This window comes from Pituophis catenifer, unplaced genomic scaffold (assembly GCF_029215685.1).
Source record: "Pituophis catenifer annectens isolate HBS135680 unplaced genomic scaffold, rPitCat1.0.hap2 SCAF_1, whole genome shotgun sequence".
In the NCBI taxonomy this organism is placed as follows: Eukaryota; Metazoa; Chordata; class Lepidosauria; order Squamata; family Colubridae; genus Pituophis; species Pituophis catenifer.
In genome coordinates this window covers 243,344,007-243,359,151 of record NW_027256881.1, presented here as the reverse complement: position 1 = coordinate 243,359,151, position 15,145 = coordinate 243,344,007, and the positions used below count along the sequence as shown (strand labels likewise).

The window sequence follows — 15,145 nt, the reverse complement described above, 5'->3', positions numbered from 1 at the left end:
GAAATGAATAGAAATATACACCCATACTATATGTCCCCTGCTGCAGCTCAAGGTCTATCCACATCACCTTCAGAGCCAGTAATGTGTACAGTATTTGTTTCGAGTCAGGTCCCAATTACTTCCAACTATTGCCTCTACAGTAATATGCTGTATGTATATTTACTATCACAAGCTGTTTGCTGTGGACATTCAGTCACAACATTCAGTCACAACAAAAGAAAGGGATGATAATGTTAGCAGCTGCAATCTGCAATTAGGTGATAAAAACCAATCCAGTTTTCATTAGCATATGATAGCCAGCACCAGCACATGAAGGTCTGTTGAATTTGTAGGGTGGGAAAAAATGTAAAAGGCTACAGTCATGAACATAGAACGCAGAATAACAAGGTTGGAAAGGACTTGGGGGTTTTTTAGTCCAACCCTCTGCTCAAGCAGGAGACCTTACATCACACTGGACAAATGGTCAACACCAGCTTGATGGTGCATAATAAATCAATAAAACCTATATGCTAAGATAATCTTAGAGTTTATCCATACTAGATTTACTTGTATGTATGATATTGAAAGTGAAATAAACAGAGATCTCCTTGTGTAGAATTTTGAATGACGAGTTCCAAGAAAACATCCTCATACTTGCCTCACCTAGATGGAAACGCCTGCTTTCTTACTATCTGAAATTAGCAAAATGATATCTTGAGAAGAGGATCAATTTTCAAGCTTTAGCTGCTAAGCTTTGGAAAGAAATAGCAGCATATCATGGGAGTGAATTTATTTTCTACAGAGGACAAAAATGCCTATTTACTTTAAAGGGCGTAGAAAGAAAATTCCAACTTCTCAGAAACCCACTGAAATAAAAATATATTTAGCGGATTATTCACACAGATATGCTAAAGGAGATAAATATAAATAATAAAAGAGGTACTGTGTATTTTCCCCAAATACTATATACCGGTAATACTGCTGAATGATGCAAAAGTTTCTGTTTCAAATGTAGACACTGAAAATATTAATGGAAGAGCCACTGTGGTCTAGTGGTTAAGGCACCAAACTAGAAAATGAGAGATTATGAACTCTAGTCCCATTTCAGGCCTAAAAGCCAGCTGGACAACTTTGGGCCAATCACTCTCCTAGGCCCAACTCACCTCACAGAGTTGTTCTTGGTGGGAAAACAGGAGGAAGAAAGAGTGTTAGGTATGTTTGCGATTTTGAGTTATTTATGAAAATAATGAAGATGGGGAAAACGTAAAACAAAAGTAAATATTAAATTATTTATTTATTTACCGTATTTTTCGGAGTATAAAACGCACCGGAGTATAAGATGCACCTACCATTTTTGGTTGTTGTTTTTTTTTAAAAAAAAGTTTTTCTTTTATTTTTTAGACAAACACACATACAAACATACAATGTATTTTCTTTGAACAGAGTGTTTGGCTGGTTCACAAATTTAAACAGTGTTTAGTCATTTCAATTAAATTTACAATTTCTATATTTCCTTTTTGCCATATTTATTCCTCATCTATTTTTTAAAAAAAATCAATATTACCCTTCATTCTCATCTCTAATCTTAATCAAATTCAATTTTTCCCTTCTATTCTATATTATACCCCTTCCTATTGTCATCTATTTTTATATCCATCCTCACATTGGCTAATTATTTAATATTACAATTGTTTAATACAAATTCAACATTTTTATATAAATCAATTAGTTATAACTATGTTTTTTGTATATTAATCAATATGAACATGAATATTCCAATTATTTCCATGCAATCCAATTTCTTACAAATCAATTAATTATATTTACCAATAATAATAAACCAAATAATTTTCCTCATATATTCCTCCAAACCACAACTTAACCATTTCTGCTTTCAACACAATATACAATTAATAGTATCTCAATTATTACAATTCCCTAGTTAAATAGAGCTTTTTTTCTTTTGTGTTTTAAAATCTTGAACTCTCCTCTTTTGCCCTAAATTTCCCATTGTTTGCACCTACCTTTTTTGGCGAGAAAAAAGAAAAAGAAATCTCTCTCTGCCTCATTTTGTCACGTTGCAGCAAAGAACCTGCTTTACTTTCAGTTTCGCTTTTTCAGCATAGCTAGGGAGAAAAAAATCTGCTCCAGCACTTTTTGCAGCAAGCAGGAGAGCCCTGCGCAAAACAGCTGAGAGCAAATCAGCTCAGAGTCGGGAGGCTGATCTAATCAACTTGTGCTAATTAACCTATGCTGAAGCTGAAAGGGGATGTTTTTTCTTGCTGTTTGCTTGCAAGAAGGTAACTGCTGCGAGGCACAGGCCAAAGGGTGGGGGCCAGTGGGTGGGCAGGGCTACATTCGGTGTATAAGACGCACCTAAATTTTCACCCCCTTTTGGGGGGTAAAAAGGTGTGTTTTATACTCCGAAAAATACGGTATTAAGCAAGTGGCACCAGGATTCGGAGCAATGAAAGGTGTAGGTAGTCCTCCATGTATGACAGTTGAGCCCAAAATTTCTATTGCTAAGCAAGGCAGTTGTTAAATTAATTGTGCCTCATTTTACAACCTTTTTACCACAGTTGTTAAGTGAATCCCTGCAGCTGCTAAGTGAATCATGCACTCATTAAGCAAATTTGCCTTCCCCCATTGACTTTGCTTATACAAAGCCAGCTGGGAAGCTTACAAATGATGATCACATGACTGAGGAACAGTGCAACTGCCATAAATACATGCCAATTGCCAAGCATGCAAATTTTGACCATGTAACTATGGGGATGATGTAATGGTTATAAGTGTGAAAAACCAGCCGTAAGTCACTTTTTTCAGTTCTAACTGTTCTAACTTCAAATGATCAAAAACAAAAGGTTGTAAGTCAAGTACTACCTTTTGTTAGAAACAACAAAAAGATGCCAGAAGGTGGCAAAGACAAACCGTTTGTGTTTTGCTACTGAGAAAATGTGTGTCATACAGTGGACAAGAATCTAGTTTATCTCAAAGAAGCCTTTATCTTTATATTGGAAGTCATGTGCTTGACAAGGCATTGCGATAAATTCCCATCCCACTCATAAAAGTTAATAATAAATGAAACAAATTTAAATGCCACAGTGTTTTCTAGCTGTGTATAAAAGCAACTTTCCTCTAGATCAGTTATTTCTTGACAAAAATTTTGATGACAGAACTACTTTTTAATCGCTTAGTGACAAACTATGATTGGTCAACTGAAAAATGTTGAATACTTTCCCATTGTGCATTCAGTATACTGCTAGTAACACTTAAAACGATTTAGCTTTTTTTCTATGCTGTATTTATGATTTAGAATGAAACTAAAATAATCTGACTTTAGCAGCATTGACGTTTTGGAGAAGCAGACTACTATCAACTAGGCCACTATTAATTTTATTTCCCAACCAGGATTCTACCTTGACTTGCCATTACTTAAAGAATATTATATTGTCTTTAAACATTTTACACATGAGCTTTTGCGAGTCTCTACACAGCACATAAACAGAAAGACAAAGGAGGACAATCCCATTTTTTTCTCACACCTCCACATATCACAGATGTTTTTCAGTGCAGCAATATCAGCAACAGCAAGTCAAGACAACTGTGTAAGATACAGATTAGTAAACTAATACTTTCTAAGCTGTAAACATGTGGCACTGAAAATACAAAATACTTTCTGGCAAATGCAATTCATGGGAAAATGTGTATATTTATATCATACTCAATTCTAGAACGATAATTAGTCACTGTGGATAAATAAGTGTATGTAAAGTGCAAATGGCTGGGTGGAAACACAAAATCTAAAATGACTTCTTTAAAAACATACCAGCCATCAAGCTACAACAGTGGCCTCCAACCTTTTGGGCACCAGGGACCAATTCCATGGAGAGGGGTTTTTCTGCAGACCACAGGGGATGTGGTGTTGTGTGCTGCCTGCATTCCATGGATAGGGCTTCACTGGTTTGCGTTGCCCAGTTTCTGGCATGCCGTGGACTGGGGGGTTGGGGACCCCTGCCTTACAAGTGCATAATAGTTTCAAAGACATAGTTGAGCACAGATAATAGCAAACCTGCACAACAGAGTAGAATTCCATCAAGTAAAAGGGTTTTGATATGTGAAATGCAAAGCTGGTTTTATTGTCTTAAATATCTCATGGGATAGCCACACATTTTTCATCCAACTTGGAAGAAAAATTGCCAGGATAGCAATGAAGACACTGTATATTGTACTATCAATAAAGCTTCTAACATTCTGATTCTGATCTCTTCAGGCCTTATATTACCCTCCTTTAATATCATTTCATTTCATGAACAGAATAACTTTCAATATTTAACTTTATGGTGAATTACAGTTTCATGATATTTTTAAAAGGTCTTAAAAGAACTTTTGTTAGTAACATAGAATAATATTTGAATATGAATATCAGACTTTTTGTCCACATTCAGCACATAATGATTCTTCAACAATATTGTTGAATAACACTTAAACGTTTGCCATTTCATCTATTTAAATGTGTTCTGCCTGGAAAAATCAGATCAATTAAATGGCATTAAATTGAGAAAAATAAAAATGTTTTCTTTAAATAAAGAAAAGCAGGATAACTGCATTAGAAAATGAAAAACCAAGACTGTTCAAATTGTTCAGGCAGTGATTAACATCATCTAAACTAAGGCTTCCCATACCTTTTCCTTCATTATTCAGTACTGCTTATCAGAAAGTCCTTTTTACCATTTATCAGAGAGTCTTTATTTCAATGTCCCTCTTGTGATTGGGTAAGGGGTTTGTGTGCCATTAACCAAAGAAAAACCACTTTTACCCAATTTGGCAATTTATGCAGGTTTGGAAAGCAGTGATCTAAACAATATCCACCTAAATCAATGTAAGAATTTTTCATAGGCCATCAAGATTTATGATACTTCAGTTATTGTGAACAAAAATCACTTCTTTTAACAAGCATAAGCAATCATTGCCTAACACAAAATACCTTTGATGTGGAGCTGTACCATCTCTAGTCTGCCTAGCATTAACTCAGTTCTGAGCAAAAGGCTCAATGCAGCCAATATATAAAAAGTTAATACAGGTAGTCGTTGGGTTAGGACAACAATTGGAACCAGCACTCCTGTTGCTTAGCAATGCTGTCGTAAAGTGCAATGTCCCATGACTGCTTAGCAGCGGCAATCCTGGAAGTCCCAATTTCCGTCATAATTCCAGGACCTTGAAGGTTGTAAAGGAGAGGAGATGGGAATCTCAGCCAAGAGCTGTGGTGGTGCAGTGGTTAGAGCACAGTACTGCAGGTTACTTCTGCTGACTGCCAATTACCAGCAGTTTGGCAGTTAGAATCTCACCAGGCTCAAGGTTGACTCAGCCTTCCATCCTTCCAAGGTCGGTAAAATGAGGACTTGGATTGTTGGGGGCAATATGTTGACTCTGTAAACCGCTTAGAAAGAGCTGTAAAGCACTGTGAAGTGATATATAAGTCAAAGTGCTATTGCTATTACAAGGAGGATAGAGAGTGCAAGGGGTACTGCAGGATGTGCATACTGTGGGCAGGTGCTATGGAATGCTATGGTGGGGTGCTACATAGTGTAGGGGGCCATGAGTGCTATGGAGCATGTGGGGCCATGAGTACTATGGAGCAGGAGCCAGAAGCAGGGGCCGCAGATGGGCGCCACAGGTGAGCCATCGGGGGCTACTGAAAGAGCAGGGGCAGGGTGGGTGCTATGGAGTATGAGGTGGCACAACTCAGAGTGCAAGCAGGCAGGGGATGTTACAAAGTATAAGATCCCAAGGATTGTGTACCTTGTAGCAGAGCTAAAACTGAAATTTGTCATCCTTTCCAAGGTATATAAATTCAAATATAAATAAATAAATAAACTGTACAAAAGTTCTGGGACAGTTTTCTGTATGTTTGTACTAAGTATGTTTTATACTGCCACCCATTGGCGTGCATGATCTTGGAGTGTTAAGATTCTACACTGAATGAGAAGTTGAAGAAGCATCCCAGAAGGTGGTAGCAACAAAACCTTGTCCACATTATTGCCAAGTAAATTACGTGGGCATGTGCCACATAGTCAAAAGAAATTGAAGCTTGACAGAAAGGAATCTTTATCTTTATGGTAATATTTTCAATAACATCAGCAGTGTTGATATAATTATCCTGAATCAGTGCAAGCATCTTATAACCACTAACATCATCGTTTAGAAAATGTAGAAAACTGATCTCCATCATCACTGGGTTAATTTTTATACTGTTTGTCTTACTTCCTAATTAAACTTACTTCCTGCTACGATCTTTTCTCCTTTGGAAGTCTTATTTCTTTTATACTTCATCCCCGTATCACCCTAAGCATCTGCATTAGGGTGATTATAGTTCGCAGCATATGGTGCTATCTCTATTTTGCTTTTTTGAGTTTCTCAGTTTGACATCAGTAACTGGGCTCACATATTGCATTAAATTATGCTGTATTATATAAATCATGCTTTATTATTTAGCACTATATATAAACATCAATTTACACATTCAATAAAGCAATAACTAAAATGTAAACTTAGCAAGATGTTAAGTAACGCATGTAATGTCTACAAGTGATGTCCTCTTCTAAATAACTTTACAGATACATTTTTTCCACATAGCCAATCAGACTGCATACGGCTTTTTTCTGTATCCTTTCTATCTTGGCAATCAAAACAATTTCCAATTGAATCCTTAGGGATAACTCTTTTTGCACCAGGTATTTCCCATTGTCTACTGATATTCTATCTAATCATCAAAACCATTAAATCACAACTTCATTTTTTCCCCATTTTTATACAAGACCACCATAAGAGCAGGGGTGTCAAACTGGATTTCATTGAGGGCCGCATCAGGGTTGTGTTTGACCTTGGGGCCAGGGTGGGTATGTCCAGCTTGGCATCACTCGTGTTGGGGTTGTCTGTAGATGCCCAAGCACTCTGCCAGCGAAAATGAGCTCCCGAGCTCCGTTTTTGACTGTGATGGCCTCCTGCAACCCTCTGCCAGTGAAAACGGAGCTCGGGAGGGCTGCATGTGGCCCTCCCAAGCTTCGTTTTTGCTGACAGAGGCACTGTGGGCTGGTCCTTCGCTGTTTCCAGGACAGCCGCGCGGGCCAGATCTAAGCACCCCTCAGGCTGGATCCAGCCCCCAGGCCTTGAGTTTAACACCCCTGTATAAGAGGCTTGCAGTCATCAGTAAATATATCTTTTCTCTAAACAAGGAAGTTAAAACTGTCCTTTTCAACAACAAATGATGTTTTAAAGGGAATTATGTCTGAAAGAGTTTGATTCAAAGCAAACTCAATAGTTTATCCTGGAAGTTTATTCTGGCTTTCAATCTTTAACTTAGCAACTAGAATTTGATTTCCAGGACAGAGCTAGATTTCTCCTTTAATACCAATATTTGCAAACTTTGTGTCAGGCAAATAAGTCATTATGGCATCTGACTGCTCTTCCATTACAAGCTGAAGTGTATCAGCCTTTAATAGGCAATACCCAGTACTATTACCCCATTCCCAGAGGCAGAGTTCTGGTAAATAAGTTGTCTGTTTATTCCCCAAAGATCAATCTTCAAGATTATTTTTAAGAAGAGAGAGAAATTATTTTGAAGATTGACCTTCTCACCCCACCCCCCCCACCCCCAAAAAAGCATCCTTTATTAAGACAACAGAGGAACTATCACTCTGGGAAAAGATCTTTACTGTCACTCTGTGACACAAACATATACACAAAAACACTATTTTATCTTATTTTTCAATTCCAGCTTGGTGTCATTTGTAAATTTGAGGAAGAAATATTCTATTTTCTGCAGTGTTTTTTTAATTACACAATAGTTGTCTAGAGATAGAATCCTGTGGTAAATCATATCTTTCCAGGTTCGTAAGAAAACACTGAAAATACCTTTTGGACATGTCTGTCAACCGCTAGCTGACATTTAAACAGCTTTTTGACAAAAATGTGGTGGAAAGTCACATTTAAAAAAACGTGCTGCAATAAACTTTCCCAGCCTGAGGATTTCTAGACTTGTGGATTCTGAATCCCCAAATTATGTAACCACCATGGTTATTGCTAAATATTTTCATGTCTCATGTACACATAGATTGGAAAAGATGGAAAGACATTTTCATAGTCTTATCTACAAAATTATTGTTTGAAGCAAGAGAAAAGATTAAGCTAGCAAATATAGATTTTTAGAAATACTGGGTGGTTTTTTTTTGTAATTGCAGCATTCTAAATGCTTACATTTGAAATTGACAATCAATGCATTCAGCTAAGATATATTGCAGTTTGTTAGATACTGGCTTTGGGTCCTTTGTTACCAAATGCCTAATGATAAGCTTAACATTAATTTATGTTCAAAAGATATACGGGTTGAGGTCACATATTACACTAAGCTACTCGTTTTACTTGTTTATTAAATAAATCACAACTGGGTACACACAGCACATAAGCCAATGCTAAATACTCTGAACCTCACTATGATTTATAAATCCGACTGTCAGGATAATCCTCACAACACGTAAATGAAGCGGGTCATTTTCAATTAAAATCAAGTCAAACCAAATTCATCCTCTCCTGGGGTTGTCATTTGTATAGATTTTCACAAGAATTGCAAATTTTGCACAATTTAAATTTTCTGCAGGGGCAGATAACTCTAAATATGACTGTCTAAACTCAAAATCTGATGCAAATTGTCCTTTTTTCCTCACTTGCTGTGAGAAAGCCCTGCTCTATGCTTGTGATCCACATGCAGTGGAATCCTGGGAAAAAAGATTATGTATGATTCACTGCATGTAAATAACAAGCAAAGAACAGGGCTTTCTCACAGCAAGTAGGAAATGAAAAAATATATGAGAACAGTCAATATTTCTGGATGGAATTTCAATCCATTAGCAGTAGCACAGTCATTCACAAAATATGATATGTCAGTTGATATACTGGACTAACAATTTGAAAAGTTAGACGAAATCTAACTATTTCGTCAGATAAGAAAATTGGTCAACGATCAGAGAAGTTTAAAAAAATCCAGTCAAGTAAATTTAAAGAACTCATTCACTTATTTTGTAATGAATGGGCATGTGCTTTTCTAATCTTTCCAAACCATACTCCTAATCAACAAAATTAGCTGTCTCTTTATCTGCTTTAAGATGCATAATTAGCCATTATACAGGATCTGATATTTAAATGAAAATTTAAATGAAAATTAAATGTAAATGATGTGTGTAAAATATTTATCCCGTCTTTTTTCAGATGGCAAATACTCCTTCCTCCTCCTACTTTCCCCACAATAACAACAACCCTGTGAGGTGGGTTGGACTGAGACAGAGTGACTGGCCCAAAATTACCCAGCTGGTTTTGTATGCCTAAAATGGGACTGGAATTCAGTCCTCTAGTTTCTAAGTTAGCGCTTAACCATTACATCAAAATGGCCAGCACCTTCACCACACATTAGCATAAAGCAGTTTATGACATCATACAAAGTGTCATAAAACATTTCCTGTGCTGTTTGTACTAAACCATTCAACATGGGCTATATTCAAGGCAGACACATCTCTGAATATATCCCAACTTTTCCAATGAAGACAGTACATTAGAAATTGGGTCATTGTTGAAGGCACTGAGGAATCTAGTAAGTAAGTATCTCTGAAAGGATGAGCCAATGGTCAGAGGTTCCTACTTAAATAGTAAGGAGTTAGTGATAAGCCATCTGATCATGCTGTAAAAGCAAAAAGCAGTCTGATATTACTTGATAAAATTAACTTCTTTACCAACCAATTATCTTTGGTTACCAAGATAACCAAAACGTTATCTTTAAAGAAGAAAACAAAACCTAACTCCTCCAGCTTATTTTTGCTTATAAAATATATTTTAATTCCTTTTGTTTACAGCAACAAACCACTGGCAGCTTAGAGTATGATTAAAACAGAACATGGCCTACAACCTAGTCACATCCCTTTGCACTACAGTATCTTATCTTCAAACCCAAAACTGAATCACAGAATTTTATTTGTATTTAATATCCACTGCTACATCTTGCACTAAGTCTTTCACTGACCAAAAATATTCCTTAGCAACAGTAACATTGCTTCTGTCAGGCTGATTATAATTAGAACCCAGTAAGTCTGAGCAATTCAGACTAATCCTGATAATGTTCATTATTAGTTTAACTTTTCTTTAAAAGAGGACGATCAACTTGAATAAGATTACAATTAATGTCAGTAACAGGAATTTGGAAACAAGAGTTTAGAGGATTTCAGTCCTCAGGCACATGATTCAATAGTGTTACCTAATATGGAATATCACTATAGAAAACAGGCAAATATAGGCAAATCCTAAGTGAACAGCCAGATCCGCATAACATACAGCAAAATGACTTAGGTCTCCAATACTTAGGATAGTTTTCTGACATGGAAAATCTTGAAAGAAGATACACACAGTAATTTCTAAAATGCAGCATATATTCTACAAAAGGATAGGGTTCAGTGCTACATTAGGAAAAGTGCAGGCAAATCAACTCCCATCTGAAATGACAGATACTACAGAATTTGCCAGCACCTAAAAGATACATTCTTTGCATTGACAGGCAATTTTTCATGTCTACAAATCAGAGCAAGTAGAAAGCAACTGGCACTTCTGCACTGGTTGCAAAGAGATTCGGTTAAAGAGATGCTAAGAACTGTATAAAGACACATAATAAAAAGCTTATTTTCTTCACCTCCTTAACTTTAGATGGAGCCATGGGAAGACTGAAATCATGTTGCCAGGGTGAGAGCAAATATATTAGCACCATGAAAGCTAAGTCTGCTGCACTGCTGGTGCCACCTGGGCCCACTCATTTCATCATTTACCAATCACTTGCTGAGTACTGAAAGGTAACAATAAAATATTTCTAATTTAGAGAAATTTGAGCAGAAACAAACAAGTACCATAACTGTATCTATAAAACCTGGCACTTTCAAAGACAGGGGGTAAAAAAAATGCTATCAGTATAACTATTTTACTTGGGGAAAAAGTACATAGGATTGTAATTTTAGACCCTGGTGCTATGCATGTTTGTTTTTATTAAAACTATAATTTCAATTCACATGCTTCTACATACTAGATTACAATAGCTGTTGATACATGCTCTTAAGCCTTAGGGATAGGGTGGGCCAATATCTAAATGGAAGAGTTCAAGGAAGAGGCCACATGCTGACAAATCAAGGGTAACAAGGTATGTACAATGTGTGTTTGTGTTTGAACAATTTGAACCTCATCTGGTTGTGTATGGGCAGTAGAGGTTAAAATTTTCATTGCTACACTCAACCTTTAATTCCAATAATTTACTTCAATAATTTACTTTTTCCCCCTCAAGGTTTTGCTTCAGAGAGAAAACCTCACACTATTGCCAAATAATGCAAGAGGAACTCCAGATAACCTGATGTCATATGTTGCTATAATCATCTAAAATACTAACAAACAATAATGACAGAAAAGTGACTCTGCCCTCCAAAAATATTCGCTAAAATTACCAGGATCTGCAACTCTGACAAGGGGGAGAGGAGGGAGGGGGGGAGAGAGAATGAAGCAGGAAGAACAGGCTAAGCCACTCATAGAGGACTTAGGAGAGAGGCAGATTGCCAAGCGGCCCCACCCTCCCTCAGAAAGGGACGACAAAATAATAATAATAACAATAAAAATTAAAAAGCATTAATTTGTCAACTAGCTGAACCCTAACTTGTGGAAGGGCAAGCCTATCCCGGAAGTCAGGTCTGTTAACAGCAGTGAGTCCGACCCTATATTCAAAGGCATGGGAAGGAGAAAGGTTATCGGGCTAAGCCGATGCGAGTCCAAATTCTACTTCGCGGATCCCTTGAGAAGACCTTGGAGATAAAGCGCAGTCCCATGCTATCCTACTCAGATGGAAGTCCGCACTGACTTTCAGGGATTTTACTCACAGGTGCGTGTTCCGGATTACAAGCCCAGGAGTTTGGGACTGCAAAAGTAAGGACAAAATAATAATAATAATAATAATAATAATAATGCAGACCTGGCGAAATAGGAAGGGGGAGAACGAGACTTCGGAATCTATTTGTCCGGTGCACTTCAGGTCCTTACCTGGACGAATCCTTCAGCAAAGCAGATTCTCTTCCTCGCGCGGCTTCTTTCCTCCTCCTCCTCCTCTTCGCTCTCTCGGAACGGCCACTCTCCTCCACTGCGCAAGGTCACAGGCTCCGCTCTACTAGGCGAGAGATACTTCGCGTTTCTTTCCTGCTGCTTCTCCGCCGAGGGAGCCCCCGCCAGTTGCAAGTTCGTTGCGCGCCTTCTTCAAGGCGGAGTAGCGGCTCGGCAGCGGAGCGATCGGCTTTTCCTTCTCTGCCCCGCAACCTGCAGCCTCGCCTCGCCTCGCCACAACCGGTCCGGGGAACAAGAGTTCTTCTCTTCGTCTGGTCGGTGAGCCCCGCCTTCCGTCCCGGACTAAGCTCCGCCCCGAATGCTGCTCTCCGCCAGCAGGTATGGGCAGAGCTACAATGGAACAGGGAAGCCAGAAGGACAGCCCGGCGGACCAACCACCGTTTGCTTCCACTGCCCTACCGGCCGGGACCTGGGCGAAGTTTGGAGGGGAACAAAAGCTTTTTAAAAAAAAATGTTTATGGAACTTGTTAAAGGCGCTCGGTTTAAGCCCATCTCTTTACCTGCCTGTTTTCTTAACCGTCGTAAAAGCATGGCTTTCAGGACCCGCTTCCTTTCATGGGCCAATTACACGGTTCTAATAGTAGCATTTAAAACACAAGTTAGGACAACTCCACAAGCTCATGTCTAGCTAGAATTCCTGGCACAATTCAGCCAAATCCCAAGAGGGTGCCTTTCAAATTGTTTGAGAACCCAGCAAGGCAAGGCAATAATAACCTCCCAGACTTTTAACCAATAATATTGCCGTTTCTCTTTTCACACAGCATTTACAGTACAAAAAGGTACTGCCTGTATAACCTTGTTAGTCCCATGCAGGGATTTGAGTTGCTTGGCAAATATAACATATGGGAGATCAAGGGTGACATTTCACACAAGAATGCAGGCTATAATGTTGGTGGCATCTCTGCTTTGCCACCAAAGTCTGAGGTTGCAAAATGATTTCCATGATTCTAAATTTTAGCTGTTAGATTCTTAGTGACAAAATGATTGGCTGGTTCACATATTGCTTACATGTGGTTACTGAATCATGGTTTATTAATTGATTCAATCTCCTAGTTTGTATGATCCAGTGAAATATTAATTATGCAGGCTGGGTTAATATAATGTGCTAAACTCGAATATGGCTAGTTATGGCTCAGTATGCCATAAAAATGAGTGATAATTGGATTTTCTGTGAAGTGCCATTTTGGACACCATCTTTTCCAGCTAAAAAGTTTAGCTTTTCCAGTCAAAGCTAAACTTTTTGCAACCCTTTAAGGGACCCTCCTCCCCCCACATACTCTCAATTTCCAATTGTCCCACTGGCTTCTGTTTAAATCTTCTTTGATTCTAAAATCTGTGCCTCCTTCAAATCATTGTCCAACTCAATATGAAAAAAATCTAGCAGCTCTGAAATGCAATCCTCCCCAGTATATTTTCACTATGCTTGATCAACTGCATGCTAAAATGGCCTTCAGAAGGTGTTCCTATTGAAGTTCTTGGCACAAAGATGATGCCATTTTGTGTTTTGGGTGAAGGAAGTGGCCCTGACTCAGAAAGTTTGAATGCAAAAAAGAAAATGCCATTCTTCCACTACTAAAATAAAGCTGAGAACCAAGACTTCCAAGGCCAGAAAGAAATGATTATGGTACAGTAAGTTCATTTGTGCTCCAAGCATCTTTGTGAATTATTTTTCTCAAGGTAAGAACTAGCAAACACAGACAGTAATCTCTCTGGCCAAAGCAACAAGGCATCAATCCTGTTTACCTCATTATCCTAAAACAAGAAAAGAACCAAATAATTTTCTGCTGCAGCAAACAAACTCATAACCTGCAGTTTTTTGGAAGAGCTAAGGATGGAGCCCTAGTTGGCCTTAGAAAAGCTCTGTTGGCTCAATTAGTCTTCTGTTTTCCACTTGCTTAACAGATGCCACCCCTCTCTGGAGTCCCTTTGATTTGTATTCTCCTGGCTGTTAATGTAAAAATTTTAGAAATCTTGCCCATCCAAAATAATATGCCTCTCCATTGCGTGAGCCAGAGTTTTGAATGTCAAATGCACTAACCTCAACTCCAATTCATAGGGTTCATACTAGGATTAATGCCCCTGAGTTGAGTGGTTCATCAAATGAGTTACCCAATCAGTTAAGCTGGCATTTGTCACAATGTGGTCCTTGACCAACTGCCCGCAATACAGAGTCCCATGCCACAATTATCATTTCCTGTAGTTTTGCAAGGGCCATGAGCAATTTCCTACTGGATGTCAGGACTCCCATAATGTGCTCCTGAGCCTAAGCAAAACAAAATTCTCTTCTGCTTAGTGGTTATTATAACCCCCAGGTACAAAATCTGTCCTAAGGAAGGTAAGAAATGTTCTCAAATTCCATAATTCCGTCCTCATTTGTACAAGGGCTGAACAGTCTGACTGATGCACAATAATGAACAAATTGTCAAGGTATCCATAAAATATGTCCAAATACTGCCATTAATTTTGTGAACTATCTGGATACCAGTGTAGGAGGAAATGGAAGGGGCCTGGATTTAAGGAAACATGAAGAAGCTGCAGTGCTTTGATCTGATGAAAAGACAAAGGTGCACCTTGGACAGTTCCATTGATGTAAGAAAATTGTTCAAAATGGTAGCTTCATTTGTAGTCCAATGTAATTGTCCAGTGCTTTAGGTTTAAAATGGCTCTTCAGATCCCTCTCCTTTTTGGAACTACAGTATGAACATATTGAAAAATAGGCAATCTAACCTCTTGAAAACTATAATTTGCTCTACAATATTGTTTATTCTTAAAGATGGAGTTTTCCTTCTAACATTTTGTGATGCTTCTCTGCTTTCTTGGAAATGGGCTACAAAAGAAACTGTCTCATGAATTTTTGGTCCTCCATATTCCCTGTCCTTGTTCAATTTTTGGTTTGTTTTCTTCCAAAAGCAGGATCTGAAATATTCTGAAGTTGATGGTGTAGGGAAGTAAGGGGGAAAAAAGTCTTTTTGCATAA

General features: G+C 38.2%; 1 protein-coding gene across 2 annotated transcripts in view; it reads right to left on the bottom strand.

Moving 5' to 3' along the window:
• The window catches only part of RASSF7 (Ras association domain family member 7), a 56,915-nt gene extending 44,736 nt beyond the window's left edge, over positions 1-12,179 (bottom strand). For both annotated transcript variants that reach the window (XM_070957377.1, XM_070957378.1), the window contains exon 1: positions 12,091-12,179. The gene's annotated coding sequence lies outside the window, so the exon portion shown is untranslated. The remainder of the gene's footprint in view (positions 1-12,090) is intronic.
• Positions 12,180-15,145: the final 2,966 nt, after the last annotated feature.